This window comes from Panulirus ornatus, chromosome 18, assembly GCF_036320965.1.
Source record: "Panulirus ornatus isolate Po-2019 chromosome 18, ASM3632096v1, whole genome shotgun sequence".
Lineage (NCBI taxonomy): Eukaryota > Metazoa > Arthropoda > Malacostraca > Decapoda > Palinuridae > Panulirus > Panulirus ornatus.
In genome coordinates this window covers 26099095-26122991 of record NC_092241.1, presented here as the reverse complement: position 1 = coordinate 26122991, position 23897 = coordinate 26099095, and positions in this window count along the sequence as shown.

Sequence of the window (23897 nt, the reverse complement as noted above, 5' to 3'; positions counted from 1 at the left end):
AATGGAGTGTTAGGGTGGTGATGATAGAGGAAGCTCTTGCAGGAGAAAGCAGCGACTCAGTAAAGACTAAAGTTAAACAAGTGATTAGGCAAGTGAATGCAGAATGAACGAGGTTAAGCCAGTGAGTACATAAGTGAATGCAGAATGAACCTAGATAGTGAGCGAAAATAAACAAGTGTGATGTGTGTGATGATGATGAGCGATTGTAAAAGGAAGTGACCGTATTAACAAAAGAATAATATTATATGTGGATAGTTGAAGTGACAGACTAAATACATGACTAGATGACAAAGAGAAAGTGAAGGAGTAAATGACAGTGAGGAGGTGAATAACTGAAAAGAACTTAATGAGGAAATGATGACCTACTTACGACAAATGATGACCTACTTGCGACCACTTACGACAAAATTTTGCCAAAGAAACACAGGGCTCGCACGTAGCACTGACATCGAGGCGTGGTGAGCCACGGGTTGTCAAGCGTTGTGCGTGAGATGAAGAGACTGCATGTTTGTGGACTGAATGCCAGCAACCCACATGTAGGTAAACGAAGAAAACAAACAGCAACCTGGGCCAAAGAAAATGAAACTTGACAGCCACTGAAGCGTTGGCTTACTGCGCCACTCGTCACTAACTCTCCCGATACGAAGGTTGTTGGCCAGTAGCGGTAACACCCACCCCCCGGTCGTTGGCTACCTTCCACCTGCCAGAAAGAACATAAAGAGGAGAGAGAGAGAGAGAGAGAGAGAGAGAGAGAGAGAGAGAGAGAGAGAGAGAGAGAGAGAGAGAGAGAGAGTCCCAACAGAACAAGAGGGAGCACCAGGCAGCTGGTGGTGGTGGTCGGTGCTAGACATAGCCTTTGTTCAGCAAACTTTGTTCTGTTCTTTTGGGTTAAGTATTTTTCACGAGTGTTGTTGCAGCGAGCACGTTACATTTTCATTTGTGTAACAGGTCATTGTTCCTTTGTCTTTCTATGGGGCAGCAGAAAGGGTAGCAGCACTAGCAGAAGCAGTAATACCCCTTTTATCCACTAGTGCTTAATGCTGACCCTAAGCATACCTCATACTGTCCATACTACACTTGACTTACTTACGTGGTATGAAGAGGTCATCCCTCTGCCACGTTACTAGCAGGTACATGGAGGTGTCTTACACCAGTTTGATTAAATGTTTCACTTCGATTAGTGTATAGCTAAAGGTAGTTGCGGTGAAGTATATGATCACTATGTTAGATTTCATCGTATACAACATAAAATGTGATATGCGTTCTGCATGTAAGTGAAGAAGCAGTGTAAGGTTAGAGAGGGAATAGAATCGATATTCAGTCAATGACTGGGTGGGTGGAAATGCAATACGAGGAAAATGATGGTAATGATATATACACGTCTCTTAGTTGCAGATACATACTCTAATTCATCATCCTAAGACGAAACATAGACATAACGGTATCATCATACACCGCTCTGACGCTAATTAATCATCCCACATAAGAAAGGCATGACGGCAGGTGTAACGCCAGCCACCAGCGGTGATCCAGCAGCTCAACAGCAAGGGAGAATTGTAATTTACCTGCCATAACTCACCGAGAGATTGAACGAAATGATACGTTGCAGATGTGGTGTATATACATACAGTTAGCGGGATCATGCAGACACTATATTGTTCAGACCAGGTGGTTTGGGCCCAACCCACGGCCAGAGCAACAATAGCTGTACACCAGAACCGTCCAGATGATGTGTGGTGTTAAAGTTCCACTCGCAAGATAAAGATAAGAAGAACTATGAATACGATCTTAAGGAACGTTGAATGATATATTCTACCCGTGTGACGTTTGTTGAGCAATGTTACAGACGTAAGAGTTATCGAAGTTCAATGTATGTGTGTGTTCAGCAATGATTGTTAAATGTTAAGTGGTGCACAGTACAGCACCAAGTGGAGGGAGAGAAGGTTGGTGGTAAATGACTCGAAAAGTATAGGAGCCATTGATGTAGACACTCGTTATAGTCGTCTGTCTATCAATTCCACCAACACTCGACTCCTCCAGAGCAAAATTGAGTACAACTAAGGTGCCACAAATCATAATGCTACTGTGAGACCGATTGGATCGTATATTCTAGTAGCTACACAAGACCACGAGTCAGCTGCTGTGTCAAAACCCCTCGTGACCATCACATTCTGTAGTTTTAACTCTAAAAGTAATGAAGATACGAACAAGTTAATATCCATTCCTGATATTCCGCTCAGAGGCAAAACACTGGGATCTACCCAACTCAAGAAGGAATAACGTTGTTACAATCATAACCGTGTTCCAACTTTTCTAGGATGTAAATAAGAAATACGAGGGATTGCAAGACTTGCTTCAAGTCTTAGATCTTATCTGTAGTGGTCCATATTCCTGGCACTACACATGTATGCAAGTGTCAAGTATGAGATCTTACCTCCAGTGGTCCATATCCCTGGTACTACACATGTATACTAGTGTCAAGGAACGACCTGCCACCTGAAATACCCGACAGTTTATGTTTACTTGTGGTTTATTCCCGTTTTCTCTAACAATGTTCCTGACAAATTTTGGGCATTTCTTTACCTCAGACTCTGCGTGGTTGAGGGTAGTCTCATGCTGGCGTTCCGTTCCTCAAGTGGACTGCTATGTTGAGCAATTCTTGTCGTCCGGGAAGACAACTGATTTAATCCCATTGAGAGCGTATGTTTTATGTACTTCTTTGGCGAATGTTTCAGAGTTTACAGTGTTCATGAAACAGGAGTATGAAGTTAAGAACAATTTATTGTATGAGAGCATGTCTGGCAACTGGAGTGCAGTTGGACATTGTTCCTAATGTTTGAGTACGGCCATGGATGTCTTGCTTTCCTTTCAAAGTGTCTTTTTCACTTTATATCTCCTTTGACTTGATATATATCCTTTTCTCACAGAGCATCGTACTGAAAAATTTCAGTGCGAGCCAACACAGATCAAACGCTTGAATCCTGTTCAATTCCTTTCTTTTTTTCAGCTCTGAGTGAATGTCCTTCCTAACGATCTTAGTAGCTTTGGCATTTGGATTAGGAACTGCCAGCTGTGGGTTGTCAAGTGTAGGTAATGTGTCAATAGCCTGGGTGATGAGTCAGTGGCCTGGGTGATGGGCCAGTATTTCTAGCACAAAATAACATTTGGAAAAGAAATTCCTTCCCCACTATGTTCTGCTTTTATTAAAAGAAATATCAACTGTACTTTTCTGCCTTTTCCATCCTTAACTTTGCCATGTTCCTCATATTGAATCGCATCTGTGGAACTGTCCCGAAGGTTTGGCATCATGAATTCTACTTTCCCCCAATGGCATTCTTTGTTGTATGTCTTCCATGAGCTGGTTCAGGTGAAGTCCAGCCGTAAACTGATATCTTCTCACTGTTACAGTCTTCTTCGAACGAGCTTTAAAAAGGGGGAGGGGATCGCCTTAATTCTTTGTTTTTAAGGACTGTGCGAGACTCGAGCCTCATCAAAAGCCAATATTCCTTGACTGTGAATGATAAGGCGTCGAGCGTGTGTCTTAATCGATTGAGATTCTCTTTCATCTCGCTACCCAGTCGTTCCAGCAGTTTTCGATGCACGTAGGACTTGTCCCTCATCGTAATTCTCAATCTGATCATTACAGTGTTATGCTTGACGAATGTCTCGTTTCCACTCACTTGCAACAAACTCTTCAGTTACCCAAGTCCAGAGAATGACAACAATCCTCACCGCTAGTTGAATGGTCCAATGATCGTAGAGTGGTTCTCCACGAAGACTCTTGAACGCCCTAGTGGGGGAACTTGCGTCCCTAATGTGTTACTAACTGGATGCGTTTAAGACACGGCTCAGTACACCTAGTCCTCGAACTGGCGTTGCTTCGCACGATCACTGTTTCCTCCAGCGGCTCGCCTGTGGTACACCGACCTCACTTCGACTCGGCAAATCCCCTCCGGAAGGGAGTCCGAATTTTCCCCAGGAGCCACCTCGAAGGAAAAGGACTCTTTGGATGCAGGTCGTGTGGTCAATGCGACAATGAGGAGGAGAAAGGTAGAAAATGAATAGCCACGGCTCCTCGTGAGCTCCGTTCCAGAGACCAGTTTCAGGGCAGCCAAACTACGTCAGCCGCTACCACTGGGTAGTTCCCTGCAGCAGGGTTGCGACACAGCAGGGAAGTTGTCAGCAGCCGCTCGTCCATGTTTTCGTCGTCCGCTGACAAGTATGATAGGCCGGTGAAGAAGTCTGTGATCAACCTGCATCGTCTGCAGAGTTTTGATTACTTTAACGAAACGATTTCTAAGTTCAGGTAAGATTCACCAGGACACTGAATGGATGTATTTCGCAATATTACAGAGTTGGGGGATGTGAATTGTGTGCTCTGCTTCTTTCCTTTTCGATGGCCGGCTGGAGGAGGACTGATTCTTCTCCTCAATTGTGCCGTGGGGTGCTGTGACCAGGTAAGGTAGAGTGGTTGAGTAAGGAGCTGGGCAAGTAAGTGGTGTGACTATTTGGGTGGGCAGGTGAGGTACTGTGGCCGACGGGCAGAAAGGTAAGGTGGTTTGACCATGTAGGCAAGTAGGCCACCGGGTGAAGTGGTGTGGGGGGTACAAGTGAGGCGAGATAAAACGGGTGAGGAGGTGAGGCCAGTCAGGGAGGCAAGTGAGATGGTGTGGTCGGCCGAGCAGGCAGGTGGGATGTTGCAGAAGGTTAGATTAGGTGGTGATGCCCCGTGGGTGGACGAATGGTCTGGTATAGCCGGATGGCCGGCAGGCGAGATGATGGGGCCTGGTGTGAAGAAGGTGAGGTGAGACGGACGGCAGATCATGTGGTGTGGCGGGGCGTGTGGCAGGTGAAGTGGTGTGACGGGGCGTGTGGCAGGTGAAGTGGTGTGGCGGGGCGTGTGGCAGGCAGGTGTGGCTGGACGAGCGAGGTGGTGGCCGGGCGAGCGGCAGGTTGCACAGCCTCTGCCCGGCTCACCGGCACTTCACGTGTTATTACCCCGCTCTCGTGCAGTCTGTCAACATGGCGGGGCTGCAGAAGGCTCCAGACACACACACACAACTTGCTGCCTCTGAACGCGCTATAAGAAGTGTTTTCATTGCTCCACACACCTCGGTTAGTGGATTACTGGTGACACATTCCTACGAGACGAAGTGCAACTTCTTCTACTCTTCAATCATTGAAACAGAACGAAATTGAGAGATTGTTCAGTATATAGTTCACACACATATGGAGCTAATTCGCTGAAAAGAGAAGCTGAATCTCCGATTTACTAAAGTCTGTGCAGTTGTAACTGGAGGGTCTTTTAAAGAAACAGGATCAACAGGTAGTTTTCCAAAAGAACTGACGAGCCCCATCCTGGGAGCTGTAAACTGGCTCGATGACGTCCAGGCTCGAGTGTTGTGGACTAAGGACCAAGCGGCGAGCCGTTTAGCCAACGAGGACCTGCAAGTGGCGATTGAGACGCCTCTACAAGGATGAGGAGGAGGCAATAAGATCCTGACAAGTCTTTCTCGGTTTCTTACGTCAACTGAAACACCGAGCTTAGTATCACTCACGAATCGTAGATGGGAGGCCACCATGGCCACTCGCACTAGCAATCGTTCTTTTCATATTGCCTGCATCAGAGAAAGTGAATATCTTTATCTCATGAGGGAAGACAGTGGCAAACATGGTATACAGCCAGGAACACAGGAGAAATACAGAATAAGAAACAGCAGGCAGACAATTTTACAATCATGGAAGATGGAAACAGACGTCTGCAGGAACATCGAAAGAGTCAGAAGAATTCAAATGTGTGACAAAACCACCTGAATGAAAGGCAGAAGAATTCAAAACTTTCCCTCGTGAGTGAATTCACAAAGCTTAACAATAAAGATCCTCTTACAAAGCCATACAAGAGAGATGAAGTCCACTGGGTAATAGTAGTGTTTGGGAACAAAGGACCAAACTATAGATGAAACAAACTGTTGTTCTAAAACCTTACTGGGAATATGACATTCAGCATCATACATATTTTGATTATATCCTTTGCGTGTAGATTCTTTCTCATCAAGTATAAGAAAGCTATACTTACGTTCCAAGGTAGAATACATCATCGATAACTGTTTCCATTCAAGAGATGCCCAAGAAATCCTTAGAAAATAAACAGATTCAAAAAAATTTTACTACGTCTTGTAATAAGTAATATAAACCATCCAAGACAGTATAACTTCAGGCAACGTAGAGGCATGGAGTCTCTAGCAATATCGTAATCTAGCTCAGATCATCTATAGCTCACCCCTACACTACCATCGGACACTAACAAAGCTCTTCCCACTCCATCATAACCAGATCGGATCATGTAGACAACCGTTGATCACCCGCATAACAAAACTGCTACAGACACTAATATAATTCACCTATCAGGAGCCATCATAATTGTCGTGTGAATGATATGTAAACATACCAATCATATTAAGGCCATGGACAACCCTAGTTTACCCTATCACAAACATATATCAATCTGTAGTCAAATAAAGCAAAACCATAAACATAAGAGAGAACTAATATCACATCCAAACACAACTCTATTCCCTTTACAGCCCCCTCCGAAAAAAGAAAAAAAAAATCACACCCAGCTCAGTCATTCTTCACCCCAGCACAGCCACATTCCTTCAAACACCGCCACACAGTCACCCCAGCACAAACACCGACCACCGCCAGCCCAGCAGCCCCCCTCAGACGTTAAGCAGCAGGTGAGGCTCACTCGCGGAGCACACACACACACCACGGTGGGCGGCCAAGCTCCGTGACTGTGTAATCACCGCAGCCTTAATAAAGCCATTGAAATATTCATAACCAGCGTATGGTCGAGCACGCTCTGATAAAGACGATACGTAGAGATGAGCAGCCCACCTGCCCACTCTGGCAGCAGGTTACGCCCCGAATTGTTTGCCATTTCAATTCCTGTTAAGCCTATCCGGTGCAGGTGAGGAGCTCATCGCCTTTGTGTCGCTGTGAAGTTGAAGAGAAGTGGATTAATGCCACCGAAGGTCTGGCAGCTGGTTAGACGCATGGGGGGGGGGGGGGGGTTTCAAAAGAGGTCATTAAAAAAACGTGAGCAACACAGCACAAAATCATCATCCTCTGTACGCAGTCTGATGCCTGGGATAGTGTCAAAGATTGTATACGTGATGAACGACCCGGCTTTGGGAACTAAGCGGTGGTCTTAAATGCCAGGTCATACATTAAGGTGATCATTACACACAAAAATAAACAAGGACATACAGAATGTGCGAGTGAATGGGGTACCTATAGGCGATACGTGTAGGCAGAACAGCATTTGTACGTTTAAGGCAAGCTTATGGTGACGCAAATGGTGTCTTTGAGCGTTAGACGCGAGCGAGTGGCAAATACGTCCAGGATTATGATGTGCATGACATATAGGTTTATGGGTTGGCATTAGATATATGTGCTGACGGAAGAATATTGTGGGCGACAGGTCAACGTGGGCGGCAGGAGTGAGCGGTCGACGAATATCTGTAGGCAGCAGGTGCTTTATGAAGTTGTCACCCATACCACACAACAGTGGCATAATCCTCTGACGGGGCAATATTTTGCTGCTGCCTGGTTCTGTTACGAAGTCTCAACAAAGAAAACAGTTTTCGTAAGCTATTCCAGTCAGTTGACTTTCCTTGGGTAAATTACTGTGTCATGTGAAGCTTCTGTCTCCGCTAAACGCATAGCAGATTTCATCATTGCAGGAATGGGCGCCTTTTTTTCCCCTCTTCCTCCAAGACGAGATCCTCTTCCAACCTATAGTTCAACCGTTTCTGTTCTGAGGTCATTCGGGCAAAGGATTAAGCTTATCGGACTAGGAAGACTCTCCTTCCTCAGACTCCCATTTAGTATTCATCACTGCCCGTGATCACAGTACGTACGTTATCCGTTGATGCAAAGCGTTCCTTTATTCACAGGAAATACGATAACCTCTCCTCGTCATCCGCTGGCAAGTCTTTCTGGACTTTAGCTAAGAGCATCACCAACAACTTTTGATTCTCTCGTAGACAAAGCAACTTTCTTTGGTTCCAGTTTCCCCGCTAGCTCTTCTTTGATTGACTAACATTCCCTCACTCCCTGATGTTCCTTTTACCAAGTCTATGCCCCTTCCCGTGATATCTTTTCGAACTGTCCGAAAAGCTCTTCTCTCTCTGGACACAAACGCAAATGTTGGCCTGATATATGGTAGATGAAATTCGGCCCGAATGAATGTAAATAGAAGATGGGTCACAGCGAAAGAAGGCCTCGATATGATATCACTAGCAGGAAATAAGGTGCAGGAATCTGCATGCGAAGAAGAATTGGGAGAAGATATCTTCTCTAACCTGTCACTATTGTTAGAGAGACCAACTGTCTGCTGGCAATTATTGGAAGTGCACTCCAGTTTATGGATAAAGAAATATTCAGCAAGCTGTTCATATTCATAATACCAAACCTTGAATATGCTCAAGTCTGGTCACCGCATCTAAAGAAGCAACAAGGACAGTACCAGAAATATGAGTGCCAAGTCACATGGGAAAAACTTGAGGTTTTAGATTTTCTTACCTTGGGAGAGAAAGAAGGGCGAGGGGAGATTTGATCGCTAATTTTAAGTGATGCCGCAGACACGGATGTAAGGATTGAGCAACTTGCTTACAGACATATGAAATAATATCTTTATAGTACGAATGATGGATGCATGGAATGAAATGAATGAAGGCATGTTAATGCAGTCGGCACACAGTAATTCAGAATCTATAATAATGTTCAAGACATGGGGCCCCACGACAACAAAACTCCCTCCCCGTAGAGTACAAAAAGTAAATACAAATTGGTGATTCACATGAACACACCCACCCATCCACACACACACACAACCCGTCTACATACACCAGCCTCACTCATTTTTACGAGATACCTGCCACCGTCTTAATTCAGCCACCTCGCTACCCACCCACCTTGCAAACAAGCCATCTACTCACCTTGTTAACAAGTCACTAGTCCACCACCTTACCACTCACTCACCCGCCACCAAATCATCCACTTATCTTGCCACTCATCCGTCTTGCCAAACAGCCCCCCCCCCCCCCCCAACTTATCACCACCACCTTGACCCACCCTCATTACTCCCCACACACCATCGCACCTACTTTGTTATTCGTCCACCTTGATTACCTATCCACTCACCACACCTTACCACCTAACCATCCATATCTCCCACCCAGTCAGGCGTCTGTCCGTCATCCATTTACGCCCCATCGCTCCCCCCAACCTCTGGCCATCAGTGTATCCCGTTACCGAAAACCAACGCAGTACACACCTATTCATCCACCCTCCTCTCCTGTTACCTTCTTTCATCCATCTGGCTGCTACCCTACCCTACATCCACGTTACCTCCATCTTGCTCATACATACTCTGGCCAAACACCCAAGAGTACCATTCCACCGTCCTACTTGCCATCATTGTCGTCACCCAATCTACCTTCTTGCTAACCAAACATTATCCTAAACTCTGTCTTGGACGTCGTCTTCAGCAGTGTTCTTGCCAATAGCCACTTCTGGAGCCTCAGCGTTCGTCCTCCTCGCTCCTAGAAATTCCTTCATCATACCCCTTAATTCATGGATTCTTCAAGTGTTTATAACCCTTTTTACGAGTCCGAATTTTCCTTTTTCTTTATCCTCTTTTTTTTCATTCCATCTTCCCGCGTGGGCTACGTACAAGAATCGCGTTAAATACGAATAGTCTCATCTCTAGATTGATATTTTGACTACAATAATTCCATTTTCCATCTCAAAGTATTCTGAATCGATCATGGAACTCAAGTAGCGAGTTTCCAAGCTTGTCTAACATAGCCATGTCTTTCAAGTCATTGTCCATCACTGTTTACGATTTGATCTATTGTTCAGATAACGATTTGCTCTGCGTTGCCACTGCACAGAGTACACTTGGCTGAACACGAGTGTATGTCCTGCCGCCTTAGCGTTCTCCACGCCCTCCATGTCTCAGAGTTGAGCTTCCCCTCATGACCATATTGATCGCTGCGATTCCCTGACTCTGCCTAACTCCTCACAATTCTCCTTCGGCTTTTCCGTGACCCAGCTCTTACCTCGTCACTTCATCCGTAACCACAAGTATGATACACCTTCTCCTCAGTTGTGGAAGGCCCTTAAGGCTTTCTAGGCTAGGCCGCTATATCTCCTGCGGCGCTACCTTAGTTCACCTTCCCGTGTTTTTGGGTCTGCTCTGTTATATGAAGGAAACCAATGGAAAACGGAGAACGAGTCATCTATGTGTAAAAGTGAAATATAAGAACTATTATCCCCGTTTTCTCTTTGCCAAGTTTGCTAAAGGTCTCGCTTGTTACTTAAAGCATAAAAAGATCGAAAAGCAATTCCATATAAACTGAAAGCAGCAACTTAAGATCTTCATGCCTAGTTTTCCCAAAGAACCTATGACCGACTTCACATAGAAAATTTGACACTTTTTCACACAAGATTACTGTTTAGTGTTCCTTATCTTATATGTGATACGACCGTAGACTGTAAACACACACACACACACACACACACACACACACACACACACACACAAGCCTAATCCATGTACCCATTTATCGACCAGCCCTGAGGAAAGGATGAACACCTGGGTCTGAATATAGCCCGATTGCCATGCCCAGAATGTGAACCCATACGGGACCCCACACCTAGCTTGCCTGTACTCAGTCATGGGCAGTAACGCTAACCACTACACCACGTAAGAGTACAGACATGGAGTAACACGAATGTAACACGCGATTCCCGTAACATACTCGCATGCACACTCGTCCATACACGGATAAAGGAAGTGGACAGTAGCTATTGAAATAAAGAAAACGTAGTTAAGCTGTTCGAGGTTGTAAATTGGCTTGCGAATGTCCATACTGAGCTGTAGTTCAAAATTAGATACAAGAGATCGACGAGAGGTGTATATACATGTGACGATACCACACACTTCTGTAGGCAGAGTGGCTGCCGCTCCACAGGTAAGCTCCACCAATGTAAATGTTAGCGTGTATTACTGATACCTACGTATGTGGCGTTGCCACCTGGGGGTCCTTTCACTAACACCATGAAAATGCATATCCCTAGTAGTGTGTCAGATTCCTATACAGTGAAAACATTTGAGAGGTCACCAAAGCACGAAGGTGAAAGAAGAACTCCCAGGCCCCAGCAGAGTAAACAATACGTTGGTAGTGTGGGGTTGATGTAATAAAGAATAAACGTAATATGCTGTCCATATTCACCTATCGTGGTTCCTTATCACAATAGTTAAGCCAGGAAACAGTAAGTGTAGAGATAATATTTTCCTAATGCTGCGAGATACCACAAATTTAAGAGATATTGCCCTTGCCTGAAAGGACCTAGGCCCCTGCTGCATAAATTCTCTCTCTCTCTCTCTCTCTCTCTCTCTCTCTCTCTCTCTCTCTCTCTCTCTCTCTCTCTCTCTCTCTCACACACACACACACACACAAAGCTGCATCCAGGGTAAAAAGAAGGCGGGAGGATCTGTCATCGGAACCATCCTCTCTAGAAAACATGACCCAATCATCATCGTGTCTTCAGCCTTGCTTTAGAACAAACAGTTCTAGGGCACATCCCTCACAGGCCTCAACGAGAGAGTTCTCGATTACATTGCGAGCAGTCATACCGTACCATAACGTCCTGCAAAATGGCTTTGGCAACAGTCCGACCACCACACGAAATTCTCGAGTCCTGAAGAGAAAACTCGTAAAAATAAACCCACAGTCCTAAGGTCAAAAGACTAGCAGTATCACAGAGACACTTGGTAGGTAAAGGAAAGCCGTGATTTAGAATATATATATATATATATATATATATATATATATATATATATATATATATATATATATATACACACATTACCTTGGAATACTTGAGACATATATTTATCCCTAATCACAAGACCAAAGCGTGCACGAGAGAGAGAGAGAGAGAGAAAGGGCTAACTCACACTTGTTTTACATGTGATCATAATTGAACTCAAGTCGACCTTGGTGGAGTAAATGATGTGGCGCTGCTTAGAAATCTTAATTGTATTCAGACTCCCAGGGAGCTACAGCGAAGATAAAGTGTTCAATACTGCCCCGAACCCTCTTTGGAAGCTAACTGAACGGGAACGCAATTGCCTTGCATTTGATTTTATCAAAGCGACCCCGAGCTCTTACGCGAGCTGATGTGCTTTTTTTTTTTTTCGTTCGCTCTACGTACAGATGAATCCATCACTTCGGGTAACAAACCTGTCGCTGAAGTTATAAAGACGACAACACCTTCAAGGAGGCGAAAACATCATTGCCCAAGACGGACCTCCGAACTCTCTCGGATGTAGCAAATGGATCGTGGAGCTAAAGTCTGAGTTTGAGGTTGCAAATAGAGACATCATCCTTGAAGAACTCTCTGAAAAAGATGGTTTTTTTTGCTCGTCTCGATCCTCTCAACAGTGAGGACATTAGGATCAATGTTAAAATTTCGTTCCTAGGTGGTTTTGCCTACTATATGTCTGGTTTATAAATTATTCTAATTTGTTTATTGTTGACCCACAACTATTCTATTCCCTTATATTGCCCAATGGACGGCTATGAGGATAGGCCTAAGTTATCTTATTTCAATCATTATTTTCCATAAGAGCTATATCAACGAACCTCACTCAGACTTTATCAAAAGACTGCCTCACTCTCAGTGCCAGATGTCTCAGAAACACTGCAACACACTTCCTTTAAGCTATTAGTGTTCCTGATTTCATTCATTAGATATCTTTATCACCTATAAAGTCATCACAGGCGGCTCAACAATGATACTCATGTATAACGGTCCCTATGGGATCTAACACCAATAGACCCTATCTATATCTACGCCCCAGTACAGCAATGGAACACAAAACCTCCCAAATTTCATTACTCTCCTTATCATACCGGCCAGCTTAGTCCTCGTATCCCTCAAAGACTCATGTATGAATACGTTAAGATGCTTACAGGTCAGTGGTAAGTCTGGTTGGGCTGTATGACGAATGTCCTTATTCACTCAAGAAAAATATAAGGAACGAGACCAACTTCACCTAATATGAACTGCATAGTATCCCCACGGCAATGATATGCATTGTTTATCATCTAGCTCAGGCTGTAATCCTTTTCGACTTCAGATCATATATTTCAATCCTCTGAAGTAGGTTTGCCTTATAGGATTCTGTCCATTCCACTGTTCATTCTTTCCTCACTTGAAGCCCATGATGCTGCTTTGCCTTAATAAACATTTTCTGTTGACACCTTTACATATTTGATATTCTTCTCATGACCATGTTTATAATAAGCCTTCTTAAACTTGATCTTTGCTCCCAGATCCTCCCTCTAGACTGAATCTAACGAGAGCCATAACCCGCACTTTCCATACCACAGGTGAGGACCTATACATCAAACGAGAGACTGGGAAAACTTGGTAGCTGTAGTAGTGAATAATTTTGACGAGGCAGACACCAATATGGAAGATTACGTAACTGCACCAGACGGCGTGATACTGTAGCAGCAAAGACGACGTCGAGGTGATAGATATGACAGGAAGATTTTACAGAATACTGTGAACCTGAGTGTTGCAGGTGCACCATCACGCTAAGCAACTGATAGAAACTCGCTTGAACATCATAATGATGAACGAAGTAGAATCAGCGACTTCAGATCGCTTGAACATTATAATGGTAAACGAAGTAGAATCAAAGACTTCAGATCTCAAGGGTCTAAATTACCAAGACTTTTTTCTTTAATCATTTTGTTGATACTGGTGTTGCTGAGAATATCTTCCTACTGCATCTTAAGTTCCCCGTGTCCTGCACCATAACACTGTATCGTGTAACTGTAATATGTGTTTATTATTGCTTCCGTGTACCACCTCACCAGTGAGTGTGTAACTTACTGTGTTGCATGTTATACTTTACACCAGATATTTAGTAGTAATGAAATTGACTCTCTGGAAATGTCAATAATACCTTTTACATCCGAGAAAAAAATATTCTATTTCAGGCTTTAAAGTAGCACAAGATTGCTCGACTCTCCCTCTGGGAGGCAGTGATCCAGGATATTACAGACTAAAGTACGTTTTTTTCTTTTTAGCGCACCTTTCCCCAGAATCTTAGTGCCATGAATGGCTCCTTACCAAGGCTAGTCTACCAGTGCAGTGGCGATCGACCAAGACGGTGTGAACAACGTAGCATTTCCTTGCAACGATTCTCGACTCGCTTTTCCCCTCGGCAACAAAGCACGATAGATCTTAAACAATGTTCCACATCATCCAGTAAATACAAGAAACGTGTCCACATGTGACTGATGTAGGAGCGCATGCCCAGGAACACCACTTCTTTCCTACAGCCCATAGATCAGGGGATAACTACAGCTTTCAAGGTACTGATATCTCTGAAAAATAGTTCACCAAATGATTACAGCCGCTGAAGGGAAGAGAAAATTGTCCTTTCTGGAATTCTAGCGCTTATTCAGCGTTGTCGACAATACTATAAGGTCTTCGGAGGAAAGTAAAGAGACGACTGTGAACGTGATGTGGAATAAGATATCACGAAAGTATAAGCTACAACTTCAAAGGTTTTTCAGCAAGGGAGTCTGCAAACCAATTAGGAAGACATTGGTAGCCTAGCTCATAACGTTGGCTTCGAGCAAGCTAAAGGAGTTAACGTAGGTAACTTTCTAAACTTACATGACGAAGACCTAACCAACGAGGAGTTAACAGCATCATAGGAGTGTGTGCTGAAGGAGAGAGGGAAGAGATTGTAGACGTTCCGCCTATTCAACGTCAATTGCCCACAGACTATTCGTCTAACTTCAGATGTGTTGAGAACGCTTCCGATATCAGACAACTGCTGCTCCAGCCGTGAGAAGGCAGCCTGAAAACTTTATTGACAGATCGAGGATGCGATTACCTGTGACAAGGTACTCTATAGTACGAGGGAAAAGTACGGCAATCATGTCTTGGTGTTTATCAGTAAAATACAAGCCAATTGTGTTAGACCAAGTTATGTTTGGTTACAACATTCTAGGTAGGTTTGGGTTCTGTTAGTTTCACATATATGCTCCAGGATTTGAGGATAGGTTGGTTGAATTCATGGCGAATATATATATATATATATATATATATATATATGGAACCATGGAAGCGGAAGTGAATCATAGGGTGGGGGAGGGGGCGAAAATTCTGGGAGCCTTGAAGAATGTGTGGAAGTCGAGAACATTATCTCGGAAAGCAAAAATGGGTATGTTTGAAGGAATAGTGGTTCCAACAATGTTGTATGGTTGCGAGGCGTGGGCTATGGATAGAGTTGTGCGCAGGAGGATGGATGTGCTGGAAATGAGATGTTTGAGGACAATGTGTGGTGTGAGGTGGTTTGATCGAGTAAGTAACGTAAGGGTAAGAGTGATGTGTGGAAATAAAAAGAGCGTGGTTGAGAGAGCAGAAGAGGGTGTTTTGAAATGGTTTGGGCACATGGAGAGAATGAGTGAGGAAAGATTGACCAAGAGAATATATGTGTCGGAGGTGGAGGGAACGAGGAGAAGAGGGAGACCAAATTGGAGGTGGAAAGATGGAGTGAAAAAGATTTTGTGTGATCTGGGCCTGAACATGCAGGAGGGTGAAAGGAGGGCAAGGAATAGAGTGAATTGGAGCGATGTGGTATACCGGGGTTGACGTGCTGTCAGTGGATTGAATCAAGGCATGTGAAGCGACTGGGGTAAACCATGGAAAGCTGTGTAGGTATGTATATTTGCGTGTGTGGACGTATGTATATACATGTGTATGGGGGTGGGTTGGGCCATTTCTTTCGTCTGTTTCCTTGCGCTACCTCGCAAACGCGGGAGACAGAAAAAAAAAAAAAAAAAAATATATATATATATATATACATACACACACACAGAGAGAGCGTCACCGGGCACTGTTTGTGCGAGGTTACACCGCAAGTAAAAAGTTTCCTTCAGCAAGGCTATATCATAGGAAACGGTCTCGTGAAAGAATTTCTCACTCCAAAGGAGTCTATAGTAATTAAATAATTTTGTAAATAGATAGATATATCTTTATACTCAAGGCAATATAGTGAGGGTGAGCGAGTGCCCAAACTAAAACCTGTCGGTTGGAAAAGGTAGAACAAAAAAAGATATTTGAGCTTGTCAGGTGCTGACAGAAGACGTAAAGATGAGAGGAAGGAGAACAATTCCTCGTCCTCGTTGTGTGAGAAAAGGAGACAGTACAACGGCTAATCCTCCCGGTGATGGTCTTCGCAAAGAAACTACGGAAAGCAGCAGCCACCAGCTTGCCACGAGTTAACCTATGCCATAGGAACCAAGACGCAAGCACAATGTTCACGAAAGCAGTGACCCAATTAAGTCTATAAAATCACAGTGTGATGACGTAAACTTCCTTAGAAATGTTGATGAAAAGGCTACATTTTGCCGTCGAGTGATCAAGCGAGAGATTAGTGGCCCAGGAGCCATGTAATCGTGGATGGATTATTTGAAGAATATTTTATTTGGTTATTAGTATATTTCAGAGAAGTAGTTGGCCTTATGACTGAATCACATGCGTCTTCTTTTGCCGAACGGAGTGTGAAGCTACAGATGCTTAATCTTTAAGAATTTATCTATACAAGAAAAGACTCATGACGATGACAGTTGACCGGATGAATTGGTGATTACCTACAAGATCACTGACAGAGTACGGGTAAAAGCTTGGGCCCTTCACGGACACCTCAGAAAACACGAAGAATGATGAATGATTACGCTTGAGCTCATCGGGTCTTAGTATACCAGCCTATCAAAAATTAAAAATGGAAAGAATATGGGAAACAGGAAATACAATATATATATATATATATATATATATATATATATATATATATATATATATATATATATATATATATATATCAACAACATGTTTCCCCGGTGGTGCTATACCAAATGAATGGTTTACGATACATCTCGTTTCGTATGAGAAGTTATCAATACTCACAGAGAACGCCAGATAGATTAATCGATACACTCGAGCTGTCTTCAGGACATGTTAGCAGCTAACTCGATTAATATGAAAAACAATCACCATACGTCAGCAGCAGACCATAAGTCTCACGCTTTAAAAAAAAAAAAAAAAAAAAGGGACAAACAAACCCACATGAGGGGAGGCGAGTGGGCTTTGGGCAGTCCGTCAGACACGGCGCAATCACTCAACCATCACTGATGGATTCCTCGCTACTGATCTCATTAATGCTGCCTTGACCTCCCTCCCTCCCTCCCACAACTCCCGTCGCCACTCATCCCTTGTGTTTTCTGAGACTACTGAAATATTCCTTCTTACTTTCACTTATCTTTTTCTGTCAATTTCTCACTTTCTTGTCCTTTCTTCCACCAAAATATCCTTGATTCTTTTTCGTGGCTTTTGCCTATGGTCCGTTTATCACCAGTTCACACACACACACACTCCGCTACGTCTCCTCCTGTTCCGTTGTGCGCCTCCCGTTCATGCGGTTCTTTTCCGCGCCTCCTCTTGTTCCGTTCCTATGCCCCCCGTTCATGATATTCTCATTCGCAAACCTTTTACATGTCCATAATCTTCAGCCGCCACTTACCCTCACCGCTAGTTCGTTCTGTGCCACCGACCCTCCTTCCTTCAAAGTTACTTTGCTCTGTCTTCCTCATTCGCCGCTATCTTACTCTGTGCCACCCTTTCCCCCCTCAATCCATCCTTCTCAATGCTGCTATCTCTGTGTCAGATAACTTTTCTTGAGTTACTCATTTATTCTATGCCACCATCGTTCCCACTTTCGCCAATACTATTTCACTTTGTGCTACCACGTCTTTCTTATCGCTTTTTCCCTACCTTGCGCTGTACCCATACTTCTCTTCCCTCAATCTTACATCGCTCTGTCAATCCATCCCTCTTGTGTCACTATCCTCCGGTTACCTAAGCAGATTAGGAATTTCGGATGATGTTGATTACCTCCTCCTGCTAACCTCGTCGAAAGACCGCTAAGTCTGTTATCTGTCTTTTCCGTGTACTTTACTACCGAGTTCCGAGCCACCATTCTTCTTCCGTGATACTACCTCACTATGTGCCACTCCCCTTCCTCCACCGTCTCGCCGTTGAAATCGCCCATTTCGCCGCATTCCCTTCAAGCTTGTGTCAACAACCTTCCTCTCATTACCTACCCCAACCTTCCACTCCTCTCAAGCCATCACTCAGATTCTTCCACACTTCGTTCTGAAATGTCAGTTGGTATGGCCTTATTGGAAACTGACCCTAGCCACTTTTTACTTATCCTCCCCCTCTCCCTCCTTTCCTCATCCCTCATGTAAATCTTAGTGCAACCTTGTCCCTATTTTCCTACCACGGCTCTCTGACGTCCAGCTGAGCAGTACTTGCCCTTGTCTTGCCAACAGCCACAACCCTACCCCAATCTCTAAGACCTCCTAAGGTTGTTATCTCTCCAGCCTCTCTTACCTCGCTAGCTCGATCATTGATGGGCACCATCCACCAGCCTTCACTGGCTAATCAATACTCCCCTGGCAACATATACACGCATATACTTACCCCTGGGGATAGGGGAGAACCCTATTGATAGGGGAGAAAGAGTATTTACTCTCGTATTCCTTACGAACCGTACAAGGCAACTAATGGAGGGGTAGCGGTGGGCCGGGAACCCTCCCCTCCTTGTCTCTAAAAATGACCAAAAGAACAAAGAGCCAGGCAAAGAGTGCTCATCCTCCTCGAAGACTCAGTTAGGGGTGTCTCAATGTGTGTGGATGTAACCAAGATGCGAGGCTGGGAGTGACGGTATGTCTGGAGAGAGGAACCTAGATGTTCTGGCTCCGAGTGGAACTAACATGAAGGAAAAGTGTCCTCAGGATAAAGTCTGGGGTTAGTGAAAGGGCGAAAGCAAAAGTTATGGTGATGCCTCTGCTAAAGGAGTTGTGGGAATGTTCATTGTAAAGATCATCTCCAGATTCATGCGGGGGAAAAACAGTGTTATGAAGGGGATGATTCTTAGTGCTTATATACCTGGGGCCGTATGCAGAAAAATTCTTAGATTTCTGCTTATTTGTATGCTTAGCTGAGCAAGTGACTTAAGTGTCACACAGAAAAGGACTAAGCACGATGCTTAGCAAAACTTAAGAATAAGATTTAAGAAGTATGAAATGCAGTTTGGGTCAAAATATTTGTCGTCTGCTAAGCAAATACTTATGCGTAGGGCAGCTTTCAGAAACATGCTTAACAAAATTCTTAAAGTTAAGTAAAATTCTTTGGAGTTAAGCATACTTAAGTATTCTAAGAAGTTTTCTGCATACGGCCCCTGGTGCCGAGGGGAGTGACAAATAGTGGCGGGTGTTTTGGCAGAACCGAGTGCGTAGGTTAGTACTGTTAATGCAAGGGATCGAGTACTATTAGCGATGGGTAATTTGAATGCAGCGTTGATGATACGGCGGTTGAAGGTAACATTCTGGGGCAGAGAGGACCCACTGTGAACAAAATTCGGGAACAGTTTGTGGGACTATGTGATGAAGAGGGATTGGAAAGCTTTGATTAACAGACATGAAAAAATGGATATATGCAAGCGAGTGACTGGGGTTGGAAGTCGACGGAAGTTATTCCATTGTGTTCTAATCGAGAGGCGCGCAAAGGACAGACTTGTAGACTTTCCGTGCTAAGAAGGGTAACTGTGGGATATCTGATATAAAGGATATCCCATGGGTGGTAAGGAAGAGTCGAGAGTGAGTGAGACTGGGAATATTTCCAAGTCTCACTCACTCTCTCTTCTCTTGTGCGAGAAGACACCAAGAGCGAATCCGTGAAAAATGGCAACAAAAGGTGAAAGTAGGCAGGACTGGTAAACTGGGTAGTTATGGAAGGTAGTTATGGAAGCAGTGTTTAAATGGGCAGAAGAATGGCATGCGGATGGTAGGATGTAGGTGTGTGAGAAAGGTATCAAGTAGTGGGGTCAGGAAATCAAGTTGTTCATGAGATAAAAAAATGTAAATACGTTATTTGTAGAGAAGAAGAGTGATGTTACCTACAGGAAAGGAGTGTGAATGGCTTCATTTACAAAAAGAGGTGGCACGCCAAGATGAAGGTGCAGGGGCTGAAAGAGAAGTGGAAATGAGGAATAGAGTGAAAGAAAATCGACAAATTTCGGGGAGTATAATGAATTTTTTTGGAAAGAGGTAAATACAGTAAAGAGAATACATGGGATCTTTAGTGAAGGAAGCAGATGGAAAAGCAAAGAAGGTGAACAAGACATGGAATGATTATTCGGAGGGGGTATTGAATGTGTAATGACACTGTGGCAGATGTACGACGCTCAAGATGCTGAGGTACGCAGAGCAAGTGAGTCATAGCAAGCCTTGTGGAGAAAGCCTTGTGTATCATGATATGTGGCAAAGTGGCAAGACCGGATGGGATTGCACAAGAACTTCTCAAGAAAGGAAGCGACAGTATTGTTGACTTGTGTGTCAGGATTTTCACCGTATCTATGGCTAAAAGTGAAGTGCCTAAGAATGGCGGAATGAGTGTATGATGCCACTGTATAAACTTTATAACTAAAGTGAACTACAGGGAAGTTGAGGGGAGCAAAGCCTGGTTAAGCTGAGTGTATGGAAAGAAGTTGCTATCTGCGAGACCAAAGGTGGATATTAGTGATGGTACAATAGTCCCAACAGCACGATGCAGTACCCTAAATTCAGAGATAAAGAGGTGGTGAATTATTTAGGGTATTCGATGCCTATGGATAATATGGGTCGTGAGGAGGAATTGATCGAGTAGGGACATTGCGTGGGAGAGAAGTGTGGTCGTCAGCGGAGTATTGAGAGAAATGAGCAGGATGTCCTGAAATGGTTTGGACATATGGAGAGGATGAGTGAGGAGAGAATTGCATGATGCACGCGCCAGAAGTGGAGAGAACAAGGAGAATGAAGTGACTGAGGACAAGATGGAAGGGTGTGATACATGCACTGTATAGAACGTATCAGAGCGATGTTGTTAAACGAGGAGTGACGCACTCTTCGTGAGCAGAACCAACTGGAAGTGGAAAACCAAACAGTACAAGAAGCCTTTCGCTATCTGTTACGCCCATCAGAGACTCCATCTTATACTAATCAAGAGAAAACTCCTCTGATATCCCCAGCATAAATATGAACGTCAGGGGACACCATGGAAACATCTGTGGGGTTTGGTTGCAGGTAAGGTAGCTCATCATAAGAATGAATGAGAGCAAATGGCTCGTTTTTTCATGTTTTCGGGTCTACCTCGCTTAATAGAGACTGAATACACACACACATATATATATATATATATATATATATATATATATATATATGTATATATATATATATATATATATATATATATATATATATAATCATTTATCTATTTCATATATTTTCCTATTAACAACTACTCCAGAACCTCCTCCTAAAGTAAGTCCTGGTGTTGCGTACGGCGTCTTTCAAGTGGCTCCTGCATTCCAAGGATGCACTACTGCCACTAGCAGGGAAATATAGGCTCCTTTAGAGCAAGAATTATTCTTTTATTCTTTTTTTTTTTGGGGGGGGGGGGGACGAAAGTGCACCCCCAGTGACAGAGCCTCACCAAAGGCAACATTTCACTTGCTGCAAAACATCATGTAACAGCAGTCCGGGTATACCCATTAGTATTCCTATTGAGTATACCGAATGCCAGGAGTCCGGGTATACCCATTAGTATTCCTGTTGAGTATACAGAGTGCCAGGAGTCCGGGTATACCCATTAGTATTCCTGTTGAGTATATAGAGTGCCAGGAGTCCGGGTATACCCATTAGTATTCCTGTTGAGTATACAGAGTGCCAGGAGGCCGGGTATACCCATTAGTATTCCTGTTAAGTACACAGAGTGCTGGCTGTAATTGGACGAATGAGGAGAGAGGGGGCAAGAGGCTCATAAAAATCAGCTCCTGTTGGAGTTGTACCCGAGCTGAAGGGGCATTAAGGGCTGTTGAACACGTCACAGTAGCCAAGATAGCCAGTATAAAGTGGGTGGAAGTGATGGTGATATGGTAATGAGAATATCTAAGTTTGTCCTGGTTGCCGTCGAGTGGCTACGGTGTGAAAGGGTGAGCTGGTGTGAGAGAGAGAGAGAGAGAGAGAACAATTAAGTGATGAAATATTCACCTGATGGGTTATAACAACGTTATCTAGCGGTGCGATTTGTGAAATCATATCCTTTTTTTTTTTCCCCTGTTACTGGTTGCTTATTGACGTTACGATCACCTTGTGTCTGTTCTTGTAAGAATCCGTTGTTTTGAAACATCACATTACCAAGTAACTGATATAGTTTCCTTGTACTAGTGCATATCCTTGTCACCATAGCTTCAGTTCATCGTTTCTGGTCGCTGGTGGATCCCTGTGTACGTCGAATAAAGCAACTTTATTTCTAGACTGAGGTAGCTTGTCCACACCACAACGACAGGATAGGTAGGACACGAAGTCTCGGGAAGTGTGTCCACAAGACACGACAGGGCATCACTGACAAGGTAAGGGTTTCGTGTCCATTCACAAACAATGGGACAGCAATGATGAGGCATGGCCACATAAAATACAACACAAGATGTGGGGATGTTCAGCCTAGAAGAACGTGGGATGTCTACGGGACAACGCAAGCGACTGAGCGGCACTGATGAAGCGAATGCAGTGCATCTAAGCGAAGGCCACAGGACAGCAGTAACACAATCACTGAGCAAAAACTTAAGCACAGAAACAGCGGAGAAAAGCGAAGCATGTCTACAGAAAACGACTCAAGCGACGAAAAGAGAGAGAGAGAGAGAGAGAGAGAGAGAGAGAGAGAGAGAGAGAGAGAGAGAGAGAGAGAGACTAAGCTCGAGTAGACAAATTATGACATGAAGCGTTTCCACAGAACGCGCCACAGTTACGGGCTAGAAATGTAGAGACCTGGTTAACGAGTCCTCAGACGAGTCCTGGGTGAAATGCTGACAGAGCACGACGGGCCCACACTGACGAAACCCGGGAAGCATTGTGTGTGACTACTATTTGTGATTACTATCCGTGTGTGTTTGTGTACTGTGCTTTGCGTAATCATATTGAGACTACTTTTTTCCAGCCTCCTATTTCACACACATGGTTGAGTTAAATTTCATCAGCCATGTACCAGACCAACTCAAAGAATCTGTTTCCGTCCTCTTACCCAGTCCTCCTCATTTTACTTCCTTGATGAACTTTGCATCCTCTTTACATAGATCAAGACGAGCAATAACCTAGAGCAGAACCCTGTTCCACTCCGGTGGTCGCCTCAGTGTATTTAGAGACACGTCCTCTGGCATGCGTCATTTGTTCCCTACTACCAAGATCAGTCATCTATCCATCGTAGGAGTTTTCTTCTTATTTCTGCTGCCTGGCAGTCCAGATACAAACAATCCGCCCGGCCTTCCCCTTTTTGCAACAGAGCTCACTCTCTCGTAGAAATCTAAGAGGTTCGTTACACTGTGTGTGTGTGTGTGTGTGTGTGTGTGTGGTAGTATCGATGGCGTTAGTGATGGTACTGGGAGTTAACCTGATGGTGATGGTAGATGAGGTTGAACTAGTTATGTTGGTAGGCGTTGTGGTAGTCATCGTACATGCGCTGGTTGTGCGTGTAGCTGAGGTATATACTACTGGCAGTGGTGGTGGTGGAAATGTGGCAGCATTGGTAGTGAATGTAGTGGTGGTGATAGTGTTAGTGATACTGATGGTGGCTGTGGTATTGGTGGTGATGAAGACATGACTAACACTCAGGGTTTCACGAGATGATGATGGGAG